Raw genomic sequence first — 18,393 nt, 5'->3', positions numbered from 1 at the left:
GAGTCCCCCCTCCATCTTTTGTTTCATTTTTATCGATGGCTGCTGGGGAAAACAACATCTCACTGATGCAGTGTGCACAGACTCGCCTGGCTAAATAGCCTCATCTATTACAGCGTTAGATCAGAGTAAGCGAGACCAGGCAAGCCTGCTGTATCACTGCACTCTGAGCTGTTGCTCCTGAAGTAGTATTGAGTTTTACTGTGTTGAACGAAAGTGGGATGTGCAGTAGAAGTCAATATAACGTTGGATACAGATATACAGAATGCGCTCATATTTTCTGCCAGGCAGCATGTTGATAGTAGAAACCAATGCTTTTTTTTTCAGATAATAAAAGGTGGATTAGTGTGCACTCTTTGTGAGCTCAACCCCCCCTATTTTTTTCACACTGCATCCCTGCAGTGTTAGATAACACCCAGTGTTCTGAGGAGTGAACAAACTGCTGGGAGACAGAGAGAAATGTGAGGTCAGAGCAGTAACCGGCCAGATTTGAACCCATTTTATTGCAAGGACGAGGCATCTCGCTTTTTCTCTGCCTATACAGTTCAGAGTTCATCTTAAAGGGTGCAAGGAAACAATTCTTCTTCTCAGTGGCCCTCACAATAGCCCTTTGTGGAGCAGCACATAAATTAGAAGCTGGATTATATGAGCTCTGTGAGTGTCACTGCTGCTTTATTGTCTTAAATTTTGACTTAAATTTCCTTGATGTAAATGATCAGTGGACTCACTTTATGATAAACTGTCACTGACTGGGAATGATATACACGTGACTGGAGGTTAAATCCTGTGATGAAGGTAGTCACACTTGTCGAAGTTTGACAAAAGAAAATAACATTTTTAGACTCCACATTTCTCGCTCATTTTTCTCTGATCTACTACAGACTATAGATAAAAAAGTAGCCTTTTGGCTATCTCTGGCATGTTTATATTGATCTGTCCCTTTAAAATAGATACATTCAAAACTCAAAAACTTTGCTTTTCTTCAAAACATTGTAAGGTACTGACATGTATGGCACCAGGTAATAACCGCAATTTAAACCCATGCAATGAAACTAATCTGAGTTCAAAAAGTATCTGACTCAGAACTGTGCGATTCTGACTACACCTCACCTTGTAGCACTGCGCGGATGTCTTTTCCTGATTCTAATGTGTTTAAAGTGTGTTAAAAAATGGGACAGTTGCCCAGTCTCCAGAATCCAAAGGGATGTACTTAAGCCTTGTTTTATTCAACCAATAGTCCAAAGCTGGATTTAGTTTATGATAACATCAAACAGAAAAAAACATTGGAGGTTGGTACCACAGACTGTATATAACAGATGGATGCAGACATTGTGATATCAATCAAAAACTCAAGTTTGTCATTTTAACCAACAATTTATGAGATTTTTTTTTTTACCAAACATTACAATATTTGGGCAAGAGTGCAGAGGTGGGGAGTTGTCATCTAATGCTAGTGTTGGTTAGGGTTGGTTTCCCTAAACCATGAAATACTTTCTAGAAAAAGTGTTTATTGAACCTGCTGACAAATTTTAAAACAACAAATCTAAAACTGTTTTGTATCTATGAGTTTTAATTTGTATTATTTTTGCTATATCCACTATTGTTATGCATTATATAACAAAGTTTTACTTAAAAAATTATTAAATATTAATAATACATTTTGTTTTACAATTTTTGTGTGTGAAAACAATCACATGATGATGTAGAGCGCTTAAAAGTTCACAATAACTCATGAATCAGCCGAGAGATATAATCTCTCCAGCGTGTCCCCGGTCTGCCCCGGGGCCTCCTCCCGGTGGGGCATGCCCGGAACACCTCACTCAGGAGGCGCCCAGGAGGCATCCTTGTCAGATGCCCGAACTACATCAGCTGGCTCCTTTCGATGTGGAGGAGCAGTGGCTCTACTCTGAGCCCCTCCCAGATGGCTGAACTTCTCACCCTATCTCTAAGGGAGAGGCCAGCCACCCTTTGGAGGAAGCTCATTTCTGCCACTTGTATCCGCGATTTTGTTCTTTCGGTCACTACCCACAGTTTGCGGCCATAGGTGAGGGTAGAGACGTAGATCGACCGGTAAATTGAGAGTTTCGCTTTTACACTCAGCGAAACTCTTCACCACGATGGACCGGTGCAGCGTCCGCATCACCAATCCGTCTGTCGATCTCCGGCTCCCTTCTCCCATCACTCACAAACAAGACCCCGAGATACTTGAACTCCTCCACTTGGGGCAGGAACTCCACCCTTTTCCGGCTGAGAACCATGGCCTCAAATTTGGAGGTGCTGATCCTCATTCCGCTGCTTCACACTCGGCTGTGAACCGTTCCAGAACACAAAATGTTTAAAGGATAAATATTACACCAAAGAAACACTGAGATAATTCATAGGACCAATAAAAAAAAAACTGCCTAGTGGTGGTACAAAAATCAGGGGCTTGTCATAATAAACAGAATCCACATTTTGGGACCATGAAACTTTCAAAAAAATGATGTTATGCTATCTAATTAATTATTAATGAAACGTAGATCAAAGATGACCAGACTAACGGTGGCCAGACTAACCTAACATTTTGACTAATTAGTGGTCTCTGTTTTTTAGCATGACAGATACAGAGACCACTGGAAGAAAGTGGACCTTTAATTAAGGAAAGGAAAGTAAACAATACCTACAAGTCAAATTCAAACATTTTTCATCTTCTCTGTAGAATTTCTTGTTGTTGTCTACGCTTGCCAGTTAGTTCTTTTGCACTCCCAAATGCCTCTTTGACGTTGCTCATGGTGGTTTAGCTCAACAAACCGCAACAGTTCAGCTTCTAAACAAATGCAATTTCCAGTCTATTGATAGCAAGTCTGTGTGGGTTTGTCCTGACTGGAATGGTAGTACAGTGTGTGAATCACTGCTTCTGACTTTGGCTTGATGTGGTGAGTCAAGTCGGATAGAGGCTAGCTTATGTCCCCCTCAGCTGTCCCTTGCCAGAAGCCTTATTGACATGTTTTAGAAAGCTTATCATGCTCAGACAGACCAAACAATGCGCCTGCTATTGTCCACTTTCTGCCCAAATGCCATGGTACTGTGTGAGTGAGGGATGAAGAGGAAAAACAAAGAAAGTGGTGAAAGATATCTATATTTTCATTTTTGCTTCTTTGGAATGTAAAGTCGATGTGCTGCCAGTGCTTGAATAGCAGGCACGAATACAAAAAGGAGCCATTAGATGCGAGATTATAATAAAATACATTTAATTTTACTGCTTTTGATTTGTCTTCTCTTAACTATGGAACACGCACTCACCACCCCCTACTTTTCTTTTAAATGAAATTGGCTTTTAACGATGGGGACAATTACTCAAACTCATCACAAACCTGTCGGAAGTGCCATGCCATTAATCATCTTTTCACTGTATCCATTATTGCAATTCACCTTGAGGAGAGAAATTACAAAAGTGACATAAGTGAAAGGTTACATGCAATAAGACCCCTGACAGAGGAATTTTTATTAATGACTGATTCTGTGATTGATGGGGGATAACAGCACTTGGAGACAATCACTGGGGGATTTTCCAACACTATCCGACAACCGAAGGTATGATTGTGGAAGAATTCCTTTTTGTTCTCATGCCTTCAATGGGGTATATATTTTATAGCTTAGATTTTAATTGAATTGTATTAAATGTTCAGTAAAACTTGTAAATGTCAGCAAAGGAAAATCTTAAGACTGGATAAACATTTTAAACGATATAAGATCATCCCTCCACCCATCTATCCACTATGGCAACAAGCAGGAAAAGTCCAAACCTCATTTTCCTGGGCCACCTCCTCCAACTGTTCCAGAGAGGAAGCCTAGATCTTCTCAAGCCAGGCGAGAGATCATACCCCAGGGCCTGGTCCCATTAGGACCGCCTGAAACTGCGTTAACCATGTGAACTGGGCAGTCAAGGGCAGAGGCCCAAGAATCACTTGAGCGTGCTTCTGAAATTATGTTTCTTTTCTATTTAGTCTCTATAAGAGACTGCTGTTGTTTTTAAGAACTTGTGGCTTAAAGTGGAATACAGTGGTATGCCTTTGCCATGGTTATTGCATCTGTATTCACTACAGTACTGTATAGTATACTGTATTCACTTAGTGTTCTTTTTGCATCTTTGGGACGTTTTTTCTTCTTTTACCTTCTAGTTATTTCCATCAGATATAGGCGAGGGAGGGATTTGAAATTGCAGGTTCTTCCATTTTCATGGAGCAAAGGTTTCAGACTGGCTAAGATACAGAGCAGAATGCACTCTCTGCCACTGGAAAGACAAGTGTGTGAGCAATTTTTACAAAGGTTGTGAGGAAAACATATCTCTAGGGTTTGCATGGACTCCCCAGTTATGTATATATATTTCTCATAACTTGACATAATTTTTTTAATTTTCTTTAATTAATGCTTTTTAAAATTATAAATGTTTTGGGCTCCCAGCGGACCCCAATTAAATGCACCCAATTCTGCCTATTGCATGTTTAAGAACTGGAACTGTTTATTCAGTTAATGTTAACTATAGGCTCTAAATTAAAGTGTCATACAGCATCAATGGGATTAGGGGCACTCTGGCAGTCACTTTAAATTAGAAATACTTCATTCTACATTCATTCATTCTACGTGGGGAACTTATCAGATGTCACTGAATCTACTTGTGACAGCTGGGCCATACCCTGGCCATGCCACACATGAAAAGGAGTGGTGCTACACTTCAAGCTCTAATCCAAGCAGCAGTAACCCTCCTGGGAGTGAGGGAAAACTCCACCTGCTGACTGTCTAATGCACAGCTGGAAATCTGCTTGAAAAAGGTGTTACCTTTGCTCCTAAATCACCGACAGGAATATTGAAACCTTTTGGCAGCATGCCCTGAGCACAGCATGAGGCAATATAATAATAATAATATAATAATAATGGATTGCATTTATATAGCGCTTTTCGAGACCCTCAAAGTGCTTTACAATTCCACTATTCATTCACTCTCACATTCACACACTGGTGGAGGCAGTAGGTGAAGTGTCTTGCCCAAGGACACAACGACCGAGACTATCTGAGCCGAGGCTCGAACCGGCAACTTTCCGATTACAAGATGAACTGCCAGTTCTTGAGCCACGATCTCCCTCAAATTGTGTGCTACAGTGTTATGTAGTGTGTGTTTAGCATTAGCCATTTTTAATTATTTCTTGTCCCTGAAGAGCTTGGTTCATATTGCCGGCAATAAATCAGAAGCGTTCCTGTGGGCGTGGGGTCTCTACCACCTTTGTCAAAAATTCTGTTAACATCTATGGACAGAATTTACAGACGCAGCTGAGGGGTGATCTCAGGATCTCATCTCTGCTTTTTGCAGATGATGTGGTTGTCTCTCGTTCTCACTCTCTCTTGTTAAAGTGTGATTTATGGTTCTGCAAATGATTGCATACAATATTTGGATTTTTCCGCTCAAAGAGGGCATGAAAGGGGTTTTCACCCACTCCACACACGCTCCCATGCAGTTCTCCAACATCCTGTCTCCTGGAAGCAGATGACATATGCAACATAACTGTTTTTAACACTTTTATTGTTTTTAGCACACAGTTTCACTTCAGCCCTTTGTATGTTATTACTCAGTCTTCTCTGTGGCTGGCTAACTGACCAACAACAATACAAGCAAGAGTGACCTACAGATTGATTTTACTGCATAAACTTTGCAAGCATAACTCTGTAAGCAGACAGACCATACTTGGACTCCCAGCGGACAATGAATGTGGTGCCTCTGCTGTACCATAATTCTGCTTAACCCTTCATCAGGCAGTAACCTCCAGCATGCCCGGAGGTGGTTTGCAGCTGAGCATGAAGCATCAGGAATGAGTATGGGCACCTCCAAGTCTGTCACCCTGCTTCTCAGCCAGAAAAGGTTGGAGTGCTCACTCTGGTTTTGTTCATAAGTAAGGTGAGAGCAGAGGCCAATGGCAGGTAGATTGGTGCCATGTCTTCTGTACAGATGTTATACCTGTATATTGCACTGAATAGAGACCTGGGTGTGAAAGTGAAGGTGGCAATTGACAGGTCACTCTAAGTTCCTGCCCTCACTTATTCCGAGCTATGGGTAGTGACTGAAAGAACAAGATTGCTAAAACAAGTGGCAGAAATAAGCTTCCTAGTTGCTTCCTGTGTGGATGCCCCTTAACACTAGAACTGCTGACATTCCAAACATAACACAATTAAAAACATACAAAACTCCCGAGTGCCTCAGGAATTGTTGTATGCCATCAACAATAGAGAAAAAGCTTGGTCCAATGGTACATCTGGTGCCACTCCAGGGGACTGCATGTCCTTTCTGCAATAAAGAAACATCTGCACCCACTTGATTAAGAAGGCTAAATCAAATTACTACCAGTCATTACGGTCCTCATGTGATTATGGAAATATCATCTTGTGAGAATATGAAAGGTCACGTCTCCTGCTGCAACTTATAGTAGAATGTGGTTACAATTCTAACAGCCTGACCAGCGCTCAGTGTTTCAACTGTCAGTTCTTAACCATTGTTTTTTATTTAGTAGAGAGAGTCACTAAAGCCTTGATCTTCTTCTATTTTCTTTGAGTTTGGTGACTGGTGTAAATTTCCATGGAACCTTAGAATAATTTTCCGCTAGTATTTACTTGGTTTGACTCGACTAACCTTGGGTTCTGTCATTTTACATTACAATCGAGTACCGCCTAATGTGCCTAGTACTGGTTATAGTGATGTGGAGGTCCAGCAATGTCATTTGCATGTGACACAAATGCCACAAAAACGGAGGATGTCAAGGCGATGATATACTGGCTCCTTGCTGTATGGCTTTTTTGCCATGTCCACACTAATATGTTTTCATATGAAAACACATCTTTTTCTCTGTGTTTTGGCCTTAAGTCTACACTGAGACTGTGTTTTCGATCAAGGAAAAGCGGATACATTTGAAAACACCGTTTTCACGTCGCAGTGTGGACAGCGTAACTGCAGGCTTTCGTAAATTGTGCTATACAAATAAATAAAATAAATGATGACGAAAATTATATGATGCAGTTCAGTGACCGATTGAACTAAGATAGCGGAGGGCATTATACTGCAGTTGTTTTGTTTGCTATCAATTTTGACAGCCCTATTAAAGATTAATATCGGTTTGTACATGCTTTAGATAGCTTCTCTTTAAATTCTTTAATTCTCACTCACTTTTGCAACTTTGTACTTTTGTGTTACTCGCAGCAACAACTTCACCTCATTGTTAGTCCATTTAAAAAACCTGGTGCTTTTCCTCAACATTTTGTTGCGACGTTTCAAAGAGCCGGACAGTAAATAAATGGCAGACAGAAATGACGCAGGTCGAATCATCTAACATTTCACGTACAGGAACGTAAGCGTTTTCAGTCGTTTCAGTTTGGATGAACAACTGTTCTGAAATGATTGAAAATGACAGCCAATCGATGGCATGCAGTCTGCTGACGTCACATTTTCAGGTTGCATCACATTGCTTGGAACCCTGGCCGAGTAGGTACTAAAAAGGTACCTGGTATCAGATACTACTACCTAATGGAAAACTCTAAAAACCACCTTGAGCCATGCTGAGCCGACCCGAGTAGATACTAGTGTAAAAGAACCCTAAGTGTAACATTTAGATGAGACCTTTAATAGTAATTTAATTTCCAGCATAAACCTTTTCATCCTTGGACTCTGAGCTCCTCGGTTCATCTTCTGTCTTTAAGACTACCTCCTTTTTAAACCATCTTCCTTCAGATTGGTTGCTTTTTGTAAACATAATCCCAGCTGGATTATGTTGCCAATAGTAGAAATACAGTCTGAAGCCTAAGCTTCTAATCAGGGATTATTTGTACATACACTTAGCCACAGTTTTAAATATTAGGCTATGTTTAATATGAGCATCCACCACTGTAATATACAGTATATGTATATGTGTATGACAGCAAATAAGGAAAAGCATAATAGGTCCACTTTGAACAACTCACTAAATGTGGAGCCACAACAGTCTGGTTTTCCCCTGGGTCACAGCACAATAACAACTGCATTTTCACTAATTGGTAACATTTTTCCTCCACTGTGGATAAAAACAGTTCAGTGCTCCTTTTTTCAATGACCTCTCATAGGCATGTCATACCGTTGATCACTCAAGCCCTCTTAGCATCAGTAATGGATTTCCACAGGTCTTTATTTCTGGTCCATTACTGATTTCATTAAACAACTTTATTCATCTTGCTCAGTTCTTCGGTGCCCATTTGTTTGCAGATGGCACAATTTTATGTGCGCCACGCTCCAACTCATCTTCAGTTTGCTTTGATTGTTTTTCCTATTAAACACTAATTAAAGACAGGATTTCTTTCTTATTCAGAAAAGGCTAAGTACATGACATTCTCAACCTGCTCCAGTGACTGACTTTCAACATTCATATTTAGCAGTTAAATGATTATTAAAATTAAATAAGTAGTGGATTAGCAAAATTCCCACAATAACAGTGGTGTTACAGTATAGCACTCCTGCAATATCTGATACAACAGCATGATAATACCACTATAATGGTTACAAACAAGAATAATGCACATAATTGCTTCATGTCAGTGTTACTATGTGCACATTACAGCAATTCATCTTCAATTAGTTTTTCTGTGTTTCGGATTTGCATTCCCCCCAGCGTTTGCCAGTTTGTTTTTTACTACAATTTATTGTATACTTTACCCTTAGTCATTTGATAAATGCCAGTATTATGAGCCTTAAACTTTCAGAAGTTTGAGTAAAATTCATCTTTAGTGTCAGCATATTTTACTAAAAGTGTGGATATTTCATGCTAACATTGCTAATTCTATCACAGGAGGAAGCGTTATGATATATTGCTGGGGGAAATATTTTGTCACGCTCCATACTTCATATTTTCTTTGCTCTTTGTGTCTAACTTCAACTTTCTTATTCAACATTATTATCCACACCATGAGATTGATTGGGTTTATGCTCTGTGAGGTATCCTATAACCTTAAACCCGAAACCCTGAAATCCTACACCAGTGGTGTCCAAACCCAGGCCTCGAGGGCTGGTGTCCTGCAGGTTTTAGATGTGTCCTTGATCATCACAGCAGATTTAAATGGCTAAATTCCCTCCTCAACATGTCTTGAAGTTCTCCAGAGGCCTGGTAATGAACTAATCATCTGATTCTGGTGTGTTGACCCAGCGTGATATCTAAAACCTGCAGGACACCGGCCCTCAAGGCCTGGAGTTGGCCAGGCCTGTCCTACACCATAGTATATGGTAGCATCTTCCTATGAATGTAACAACACTTTGCATCAACATTGTCCACAAAGACTGTGATTGTTTTGTTCACTATCAAAAGAGTTTAAATGGTTGTAAATGGTGGCAATGCATTTATACAGCTATGCCAAAGGTCCTACATAGTTCATCTATGTTTAACTTTAACTGTTTGTACTTGTGCTACGCTTTGCTTGGTGCAGCTGAAAACCACAAGCCACAGGAAATAATGGGCTTCAGGTGGCACCATTTAGGATGTTTTGCTAACTTTTGTATTAAAACCTTAATATTTTGAGTTGAAATATATCAGTACTAGCTAATTATTCATTAATAATAGTTTATAATGGGAAATGAATACCACATATAGTGGCTGACTTCTGCCCTTGTCATGTTTTAGTTGATTCTTAGTAATTAGGTTTTGTAATGCAGTTGAGATCTTGCATTTTAGAGCTTCTGTGGTCTCTACCACCCTCTCTAATAAAAATTATTACTTTTGGCTGCTAAGTTAACTAAAATTAGTTGCATACTGCAGAGTTAATCAAAACTTTTCTGTGCTGAGGGCAACTACAAAGCAGGTGGATAATGTGGGTTCATCACTATGCGTGACCCATTTTGCATTGTGCAAAGTTTTCAGTAACAGCAATCATAATATATTGTGACATGCATCGTATCAGTGTTGAACTATGCTTAACTGGACAGTGACAAATATCTAACCAAGGTTGGCATTTTATTTCCCATAATCCCAACAAATACTTTTAGTCTTTTTTATCTCGGTTGTTTTATGCCATGAATACAAAATCCTAAAATACCTGAGACAAAAATACCCGGTGGCCTCAATTCCCTTCAAAGACGAATGTTTTGAATTTTAAAAACTGCTTAAAACAACTAAAGCAACACAGCAAACATCCACACCTGTCAAATTATTCCCTAATGATCCCTTGAAACACCTCTTGTCCAATGCCTGCTCTACCTCAACACCACTCCCACACTACACCACAAGCCAGTCTTGACAGCGTGAAAGATTTAGTGAGAAAAAAATCTGAAAGGAACCAAAGGGAAATGGCAATACGAGAAGCATTTTGGGAAGAAAAGACTACCCTGGAAAAGGGGATATAAAACAGAAAGAGACCAGAGGAGCGCAATCACAATTCCTCCCATATGGTCAGTGTCTCTGATGGCTGCCTGCAGGGAATAGACAGGTGTCTGGAGCTTCTGATAGATCAGACACCACTAAAGCCCAGGGGGTGAAACGGGAAAGATGAAGGGGGAGAGGGAGTTGAAGAGGTGATAGAAAAGAGGTATGTGAAGGGTGACAGACAACTCAGTAGAGCGGGGAGACAGGTGGAAGGGAGAGAGAGAAGGGAATACAGCGAAAGGTAAAAAACAAATAAAATGGGTAGAGGCGACTGAAAAGGTGCAAGAGACAGAAAAGAAGAAATGAAGAGAGGGAAGAAATAATAAAGCTGGGATGGAGGAGTTGGGCTGGTAGAAAGAGCAAGATAGATGTAGGGCAGTGTAAATTTCCTTCGAGAGGCAGAAAGAGACAGAGTTGTGTTTACTTTCCAAACTGCAGAGTCCTCTCTATATGTGCTGTCATTTAGGAGATTCGCTACACTTGTGGAGCAGGCTGGGAAACTACACACACACTAAGCTTGGACAAAGACAAATGCACAGTTGCTGTATATGAAAAGCATCAAATTGTACATAGGTTATTGATTTTTATTTTTGCTTTTTCTCCAATCGCTGTCATCAAACGCTCACGCAAATCCAGAACAACTCCAGGACATATATATGATTGTGGGAGCCTCCTTGTGTTGGTGGGTGTACATTTTTATAGGTCAACAGTTTTAGAAACGGGCTTCACGCTGCGTGGCGAACTAAGCACTCCTTTCCACTTACCTGTTTGTTGCCATGGTAACCGAGGGGGCTATTAGCCGAGGCGGTAAAAGTATAACAATGATCCAAAATACACCCTTTTGAACAAATAAATGGGGAGCTCAGCAGCATGTGTTATATGGACACCCATACAGCATGACCACATACTAGAGGTATTTTAAAACTGGAACTGATGTTAGTCAAGACCAGCATAACCCCACACACCCACATGCAATAACTAACATATGAATTCATCCGTATACGAAGCAGAAAAGTTTTTTTTTTTTTACCATATCATCACCCTTCCTGGCTGACGAGCAAGAAAGCAAGCAGACAAATTACCCATTTGTGAACAAAATCAGAAAAAATGAGGTGGATCTATTAACAATCCCACACGCTGTCACCTGCCCAGATGTAGATTGATGAGGTGGATAGTGGACTAAATAAGCTGTCCAGAGGGACGGTTTAGCAGATGTGTTTAGGACAGCAAAACAGCCAGTGTCATGAAATTTCACCTTTTTTTTTCTTTCTGCGAGACAGTGGTCAGTCTGTCGCTGCAGTGTGTCAGAGTTCATGGTGGGTAATTGGGGGCAGTTGGTGGGACGCCTTCTGCTCTGTGGCTGATGTCACGCAGGCAAAAGCCAACACATACACACATATACACGCAGTGCCACAAAGTTTTGGCAAAAAATACATTGTCAGGCAGACAAAATAACACATTTTCTGCTCTGTGTGTGGTAGCAAACAGTGACAGATTGCAGGCAGTATTATGTGATTGTTACTGAAATGCTGCTGGTGGAGAAGACATCTGCAGATTTCCTAATACTGCTGCACCACAGTGGAATACAGACAGGTGGGGATACATTGTTGGAAATTACTGAGAGTAAGGACAGGGCCCAGATTTGCTGATTAACACAGACTAGGTGTCTATTCCATTATTATTAATATGTACTAATCAGAGATTTGGTTGCATGCTGATGTCACCAGTCTATAGGCAAAACGCTTCTTAAACTTTACTACCTCGGGTAATTGAAAGTGAAAATTATTGGTTGGTTACTTGGTCAGTTCTAACACCAGAAACTCTTAACTGAAACCAGAAATCACTAAAATAAATTTTGTACCCTGATTTTGAACTAGACTGACCCAAATGGGGGTAGCAGATCATTTTCATCAGGTCATCTAATTCTCCTGGAGTTCTGCACATATGAATAGGAAGTCTGAAATACAATTGTCTAATCTGACCTCAGATTTGACCCTCCTTATAGGAGGAACTCTGTAATGCTACAAAGTAAAATAGACTTTTTAAAGTTTTTTAACAATATGCAGTTGAAGGAAATGTGACTCACAGAATTTGCAACATTGAGATGCATATATCCTTTAAAACCAGCATACATGATACTGGGTGATTAATAAAACTGACTTTTCTCCATGTGACTTCCCACCTATACCAAACAGCTTGACCTGGCCTGGTAGGCTGGGCTCTAAATAATGTAAATTCAAAGCAGTTTTACTATGCTACTATTCTTTTTATGTAATACTTCAAACTGATAAACTGATAAATGTATAAATATACAAGGTGGGCCATTTATATGGATACACCGTAATAACATGGGAATGGTTGGTGATATTAAAGTCCTGTTTGTGGCACATTAGTATATGTGAGGGGGCAAACTCCTCAAGATGGGTGGTGACCATGGTGGCCATTTAGAAGTCGGCCATCTTGGATACAACTTTTGTTTTTTCAATAGGAAGAGGGCCATGTGACACATCAAAGTTATTGGTAATTACACAAAACAATGGTGTGCTTGGTTTCAACGTAACTTTATTCTTTCATGAGTTATTTACAAGTTTCTGACCACTTATAACATGTGTTCAGTGCGCTGCCCATTGTGTTGGATTGTCAATGCAACCCTCTTCTCCCACTCTTCACACACTGATAGCAACACCACAGGAGAAATGTCAGCACAGGCATCCAGTATCAGTAGTTTCAGGTGCTGCACATCTCGTATCTGCACACCATAGACAATTGCCTTCAGATGACCCCAAAGACAAAAGTCTAAGGGGGTCAGATCGGGAGACCTTGGGGGCCATTCAACTGGCCCACGATGACCAATCCACTTTCCAGGAAACTGTTCATCCAGCCCGTTCTCACTCCCGAGGCGTAACATGTCGACGTTTTGTCACGTCCCACGGCGTTCCTGAGGAACGCGAAAGGAGACCTTTGGCGTTCTTATGGTACGCGGCGGGTTATGGCTGGAATCCAGTGCAATGACGCTCCCACGGTAATAGACGTGCCAGCCCTGTATTCCAGCCCTAAACCTAACCTTATCCCTAGCCCTAACCATAACCTTATTCCTGATGTTAACCAGGACTATAATGATGTTAAATAGTGTGTTTCTAAGCGATTTGAAGAAAAAGAGCGAACATGTTAGATGGAGTCCAGACGGTTCTCATATTTCCTCTTTTTCCGAGGTCGTCATTTAGGAACGTGGTTGGTAGCCGAAAACGTAATATGTTGACGATTTGTCACCTAGCGTAAAATGTTACGCTTTGGGAGTGAGAACGTGTTGGTTCATCTAGGAATGCTCGGACCTGGCACCCATAATGTGGTGGTGCACCATCTTGCTTGAAAAACTCAGGGAACGTGCCAGCTTCAGAGCATAAAGAGGGAAACACATCATCATGTAGCAACATCATGTAGCAATTTCAAATATCCAGTGGCCTTGAGGTTTCCATTGATGAAGAATGGACCCACTATCGTTGTACCCCATATACCACACCAAACCATCACTTTTGTTGTTCCAACAGTCTTGGAGGGATCCATCCAATGGGGGTTAGTGTCAGACCAATAGCAGTGATATTGTTTGTTAACTTCACCATTCACATAAAAGTTTGCCTCATCACTGAACAAAATCTTCTGCGTGAACTGAGGGTCCTGTTCCAATTTTTGTTTTGCCCATTCTGCAAATTCTGTGCGCCGATCTGGGTCATCCTCATTGAGTGTCATGAACCGAAGTTCAGCGCACAAGATGGACCCAGAAGCAGAGTCAACACACACAGGAGTACGAGAAAATAAACTTTATTTTAACTGAAGGTGTCCCGGGAGGGTAGAAGGAAAACACGCGTGAAACTAGAGATACCAAGGGACCGGGAGATGAGTCGCGCAGGAACGCCGAAAACGAGACTGTGGGAGGCTGCAACAGAAAAAGGAAAAGAATTATTGGGGCGCGGGGAAATAGCAGCATACGTGGGGGAAGAGTATGAGTCTTACGATGACAGCGGGGCTGTGGGAGCTGGAGGGAGGGGTGAGGGTCCGCAGGGGAGCTCCAGGAAAGTCGAGGTGGCGAGTACTGAAGGCGATTCCAGACGGGCAGGTGGACAGGCAGGTGGCTCAAAAAACACGCCGAGTTGTTATCTGAGTGCACAGGACAGAATTAGCGCTAGTTCAGACAGATGAGTTTTCACAATCGCTTTCCCGCAGGTGTACGTTACCGCTGTGAGACGACTACGGACTGGTGTGGAGCAGCAGGCTGGGCTGGATCAAATAGTCCACCTGATGATCGCCTGGGATGGGGTGCAGGTGTGGAGTTAACAGCCACGCCCGTGGGCGTGGGCATCCCATCAGCACCTCGGACGCCGGGCCGCAGACCATGACATTGAGATGCTGCAGTAGCTGGAGTTTGTAAGGGTGCCATTTGTGAGTAGCTAATATCGAAGGGATGTTCGACTAATGCCACTCTCCAGTGACATGCGGAGAGTGCTACGCTCTGGGCTCTTGTTTCTTCATTAGTGACAATTTTCTTGCGTCCACATTTTGGCAAATCCAACACTGAACCAGTTTCACGAAACTTAGCAAGCAGTTTGCTAACTGTACCATGGGAGATGGGTGGTCTCGTAGGGTGTCTTGCATTGAAATCTGCTGCAATGACCCGGTTACTGCGTTCACCAGATATCAACACAATTTCGATCCGCTCCTCACGTGTTAACCTCTTTGACATGTCAATGGCTGTGAGCAAAGAGAAACTTGTAAATAACTCATGAAAGAATAAAGTTACGTTGAAACCAAGCCCACCATTGTTTTTCTTGTGACATTACTAATAAGTTTGATGTGTCACATGGCCCTCTTCCTATTGAAAAAACAAAAGTTGGATCCAAAATGTCCGACTTCTGATTGGCCACCATGGTCACCACCCATCTTGAGGAGTTTGCCCCCTCACATATACTAATGTGCCACAAACAGGACTTTAATATCACCAACCATTCCCATGTTATTACGGTGTATCCATATAAATGGCCCACCCTGTATAATAAATGATCATTTGAAAAAAAATCTTAGAAGGCCAAAAGGCCAGGTTAACCTTAGCATGTTAGCATTATCAATGTCAGGATGCTAACATATGTAACTGTAGTTTAACAGACCCTAAAGTCATACAAAATGTGTTAAGTGCCTCCTAAAACATGTAGAAATGATGGGAATTCTATCGAATTTCATAAGCCTTGTTACCAGTTATATCGTGTAGGAAATACCTGTGACACAATTATGTAATGTGTAATGGTATCAACAGACCAATCCAAATTTAGTCTTAATTCAAGTGTGTCACAGGTCGAATATACATATTTTAACCTGTTAATATAAGTGTTAAGATGCTATAGTTTTAGTCCAGTTTTTATTTGCTAAACATTTGCCATGTACCCAGCAAAAGAGTCTACTTAAAATATCAATCTGAGCAACACTTCCCATTTTAATCTCTGTTTTGTATTTCTCTCTGTCTTCCTCATACACATAAACAAACACACACATCACCACCACCCCGTGGTTCTTCTCATTCTACAGCGCCGTCACCTGCCATCTGGCATGGCGGTTCAGGCCTCATCTGGCCTCCTCTCCTGTGACAAGACAAAACACTTCAGCTGCTGCTCTTCTTCTCTAGACAATATTAACTTTATTAGGCTTGAAATGAAATGAATTCTCCCTACGTTCCAGATGTGACGGGGAAAAAAAACAGTGCCGACATCCGTTTTTGGTGTCGAAGTTGAAGCTCAGCAAACCAAATATCACCTATCACCTGTGACACATGCTGTGCGATTAGACATGTGGCAGAATTGTTTTTATAAGCTCTGACTTCTCATTGAAAAAAAAGAAATCTGCCGCACCATCACCGACAGATGAATCAACACAGATTTACAACCGTGTTATCTTCCAACTGGCAAGAATTAGTTGCTATTTTATCTTGTAAACCAGAGACATGTTTGTACATGGCTGTGTTTGAGCAGGCATAAATTCGTTCTGAGATAGTTTTATGCTTGCCAGCTTTGAGCATCTTGGCAAATAATGTGACAGTGTGCGATACGGACAACATGTCTAATCTGTTAGCAGCACCACTTGTTGAAACAACAAACAATTGTATGTAGGAATATGCAGCTTCCTACATGGAAGAGGCAGAGGTACACAAACTTAACGTTTGGCTCTTGTATTTAAACGTTTGTTTTTTATGTTTGTAATTCTTTGCTGAGGTTTGAAAGTCATACTAGAGCAAAAAAAAAGGAATAAAACCTATTTGCTTTTATTTTTTGAATGTAAATCCGTTAATGATGTTTGTACCTGTCCTCAGGAACCCTCCTGCTCTGTATCATTATTGCTGTAACTTTGCCGAGCAGCAGAGCAAAACGAACAGTAACAAATGAAACTCATAGAATAAGTTTAAACAGCACATTATTAACAACTCACAACATGTGGGTACATTGGAAATGTCTTGCCGGTCCTTATATGTAAACCCTCTGCTTTCCAATGTCTATTTTTGAAAACGCAACTGTTGTAAGCACAATGTAACTTCATCTCTGTGAAGCTTATCAGCCCCCCCTTCACACTCTCGCTAGCAATAAGAACAATATACTTTGATAAGATTTTAAGATGTTTTTCAGCCTCATTAAGTTATTATTATTATTTGTTTTTTAGATTAAGCTCTCTACAACAGGCTGACTTCTTCAAAATCACCTTACTCTCTAATACACACAGCTGACCAATCAAATTAAAATTTGGATTCTCTGTTATGTAACAGAGAATGTCCTGTTACGCCCACTACACATGATATAGACTGACTTTAATCCATGCCAATTTGTATGGTGCTGTTTATTATTAATGATATGGAAATAAGGTGCAAAAGTACACAGATTGTATGATTCTGTATGCAGCTATAGAGTATATTATGGCAAAGCAAACACTGAAGTATGTGTTAAATGGGTTTTATGCTTTCCATTACCATGACTGTACTAGAGTCTCTGTGATGTAAATTCCATCAGTAAATTCAAGCATCCATGTGTCCTGGACATTTTTTGTGAGTCTTCAGCTGATAAGTTAAATTGCAAGGCACCAACTATCCGTACACTCAGTCAATGCACTTTAAGCACACTTCAGAGATGTACAGTGGCTTGCAAAAGTATTCGGCCCCCTTGAACTTTTCCACATTACAGCCACAAACATGAATCAATTTTATTGGAATTCCACGTGAAAGGCCAATACAAAGTGGTGTACACGTGAGAAGTGGAATGAAAATCATACATGATTCCAAACATTTTTTACAAATAAATAACTGCAAAGTAGGGTGTGCGTAATTATTCAGCCCCCTGAGTCAATACTTTGTAGAACCACCTTTTGCTGCAATTCCAGCTGCCAGTCTTTTAGGGTCTGTCTCTACCAGCTTTGCACATCTAGAGACTGAAATTCTTGCCCATTCTTCTTTGCAAAACAGCTCCAGCTCAGTCAGATTAGATGGACAGCGTTTGTGAACAGCAGTTTTCAGATCTTGCCACAGATTCTCGATTGGATTTAGAGCTGACTGGGCCGTTCTAACACATGGATATGTTTTGTTTTAAACCATTCCATTGTTGCCCTGGCTTTATGTTTAGGGTCGTTGTCCTGCTGGAAGTTGAACCTCTGCCCCAGTCTCAAGTCTTTTGCAGACTCCAAGAGGTTTTCTTCCAAGACTGCCCTGTATTTGGCTCCATCCATCTTCCCATCAACTCTGACCAGCTTCCCTGTCCCTGCTGAAGAGAAGCACCCCCAGAGCATGATGCTGCCACCACCATATTTGACAGTGGGGATGGTGTGTTCAGACTGATGTGCAGTGTTAGTTTTCTGCCACACAGCGTTTTGCATTTTGGCCAAAAAGTTCCATTTTGGTCTCATCTGACCAGAGCACCTTCTTCCACATGTTTGCTGTGTGCCCCACATGGCTTGTGGCAAACTGCAAACGGGA

The 18,393-nt window shown here is 41.1% G+C and overlaps 1 protein-coding gene across 2 annotated transcripts in view; it reads left to right on the top strand.

Annotated features, from left to right (window-relative positions):
• The window catches only part of LOC146550501 (copine-9-like), a 115,509-nt gene that overhangs the window by 45,417 nt on the left and 51,699 nt on the right, over positions 1-18,393 (top strand). The gene's annotated exons all lie outside the window — the stretch shown is intronic.

This window comes from Mchenga conophoros, linkage group LG20 (assembly GCF_057382185.1).
Source record: "Mchenga conophoros isolate Kocher_MC1m ecotype Shallow Benthic linkage group LG20, M_conophoros_male_GT1.1, whole genome shotgun sequence".
NCBI classification, from domain to species: Eukaryota; Metazoa; Chordata; class Actinopteri; order Cichliformes; family Cichlidae; genus Mchenga; species Mchenga conophoros.
The sequence above is the reverse complement of the archived record's forward strand: the minus strand, read 5'-3'. Positions and strand labels throughout refer to the sequence as shown.